The sequence below is a fragment of the Cannabis sativa genome, chromosome 3 (genome assembly GCF_029168945.1).
Source record: "Cannabis sativa cultivar Pink pepper isolate KNU-18-1 chromosome 3, ASM2916894v1, whole genome shotgun sequence".
In the NCBI taxonomy this organism is placed as follows: Eukaryota; Viridiplantae; Streptophyta; class Magnoliopsida; order Rosales; family Cannabaceae; genus Cannabis; species Cannabis sativa.
The window spans coordinates 62,228,755-62,231,190 of NC_083603.1; the positions used below are offsets into that span (position 1 = coordinate 62,228,755).

Genomic DNA, 2,436 nt, shown 5'->3' on the forward strand with positions numbered 1-2,436 from the left:
TCCTAGGATCTAGATTTACTAACAAGTATTTTTCATTAACATCCTAATATGAATTTCTAAAACAATGAAATAAACACATAAGGGTTTAAGAAAACCTTACATTGGGTGCAGCGGAATATAATGACTCCTTCCGTTCAGATCTCTAGCCCTTGATTCCTTTCTATAACGGAGCATTATCAAGATCTAAACCTGGATCTCTTTCTCTCCTTCTTGAGCCCGATTCTCCTTCTTGTTGATTGGATTCTTCACAATCTTCCACACTATGATTGAGATACCACTAGATGTGTGTGGGCACTCACTCTATCACTCAAGGCTAAATAATATGAAGAATAAAAGAGAGGAAGTGGTTTCGGTTTTGCTATAGGAAGGAGGCTTCAAATTTCACTGAAGAAATGTGATGTATCATCATCTTTGTTAGGCTAAAATTAGTCTAAGATTCGGGTCATATTTCGGTTAGTTTTCACTCTTTGTTTCTAGTTTTAGGGCTATATTACGCTTGATTCTTTTGTTTCAGGTCCTCGGGCATTTAAAGAAAGTATGTACAAGAATTGAGAAAAAATGGTGAAAGAATCGAGAAGAAAAACCAAAATTGGTGTCGTGCACTGTTCCGTCGCGACGGGGAATTTGCCAGTCGCGACGGGAACTGGCAGAAAGTTTCAAAAAAATTCGAAGTTGAACTCCCGTCGCGACGGGGGCTTTGCCAGTCGCGACGGGGACCCTTATGACGGGATTTTTGGGCAGTTTCGTAATTTCATGAATTTTAAAGATTAGAATTGGTTTAAATAGTAAGGGTTCGTGAAAATTAGGGAGTATTCAGAATTGGAACCCTAGAAACAAAGGAGGAGGCTAGAAGAGCGACTTGTGGCGACCCGGATCAATTGCTTCAACTAGTTCTTTCTCTTCTCTTTAATTTTTCTATGTTCTTTTCTATTTCAATGATAATTATGGATTTGATTGTGGATGTTTTGAACTAAACTCCTATTTAGGGAGAACGATGAATGTTGTTTAAGTTTTTCTTAGTTAATGATTAATTGCCACTCCTCCATCTTGATTGTGAATACTATTCATATTTGTGTTTAATTTCCATGTGCAAGATTGATCACCTTTTACATGTTTTTATGATCTTAATTCGAAATCTGAAAAGTGAGAATTGAGAATGCTAAAATTGGATAGTCTAGGTTTTGATGTGAAACGAAAGTATTTACATAGCCTTTGTGACATTTAGATTATTGCTTAATGCTGATTTCATATTAGTTTAATTAAGAGATTAATTAGAGAGCATGAGATTTAGAACCTAGAAGATCTGAAAAGAGCTAGGTTAATTCATAATCTGTCATTCACCTCAAGAGAAGGATAGCAATTAGACATTAACATTGGTAACTTAACAACAGGATTCGTCTCCCTATTTTCTTATCTTGATTAATCTTCCTTTGTTATTTTTAATTTTCTGAATTGTCTTATTTAATTTATAAAAAGTATTCTTTTACCAGATAGAATCAATAGTATAATTTAGTAGTAATTAGTCCAATTCCCTGTGGTTCGACCTCACCTGTGTGAGTTTACTACTTCATTGCGTATACTTGCGTAGTGATTATAAATTTTAGCAACAAGTTTTTGGCGCCGTTGCCGGGGAATTGTATAAAGATTAATATTACCCAAAATTATACTAACTTCTACTTTGGTATATTTTCTCTTGCTGATTTTCTAACCTTTTTCTTGCAATATTTTCTTGATCTATTTCAGGAATCCTAAGTGTATGTGCCGTCAAGGACAAGCAGTCATATTACCAGTTGATCCTGAAATCGAGAAAACTTACAGGAGGAATCGAAAGAACAAGAGGCAAGAAAGAGTTTCAACAACTGCTGAAACATCAGAAATCATGGCTGCCAATGTGAACAATAATGCTGGAAACAATGGGGGTAATAACGGTAATAATGGAGGTGTCGTGGAAGATCAAGCTAATGGTCGTAGCTTGAGAGATTACATTCTCCCTACTCTGACGGGAGTGCAGTCATGTATCAGGCCACCGGCAGTGGATGCAAACAACTTCGAGATTAAACCTGCCATCCTTCAAATGGTGCAGTCTTCAGTCCAGTTTGGTGGCCTCCCTTCTGAAGATCCTAATCTGCATCTCTCTAACTTCATGGAACTTTGTGAAACTTTTAAAGTTAATGGAGTTAGTGATGATGCCATTCGACTGAGACTGTTTCCATTCTCGCTCAGAGAACGAGCTAAGAGTTGGTTGAATTCCTTGCCACCCAATTCTATTGCCACCTGGAATGATCCAACAAAATTCTTGTCAAAGTTCTTTCCTCCAGCGAAGTCTGCAAAGCTGAGAGGAGAAATCAATAACTTCTGCCAACAAGATAATGAATCTCTCCATGAGGCTTGGGAGAGGTTTAAAGATCTGATCAGGAGGTGTCCTCATCATGGGAT

At 37.2% G+C, this 2,436-nt stretch overlaps 1 non-coding gene across 1 annotated transcript; it reads right to left on the reverse strand.

The window, feature by feature from the left end:
• Positions 1–2,329: 2,329 nt before the first annotated feature.
• LOC133036366 (small nucleolar RNA R71) lies at positions 2,330–2,436 on the reverse strand. Its single transcript, XR_009687023.1, has one exon. It is a non-coding gene; the product is annotated as a small nucleolar RNA R71 (small nucleolar RNA).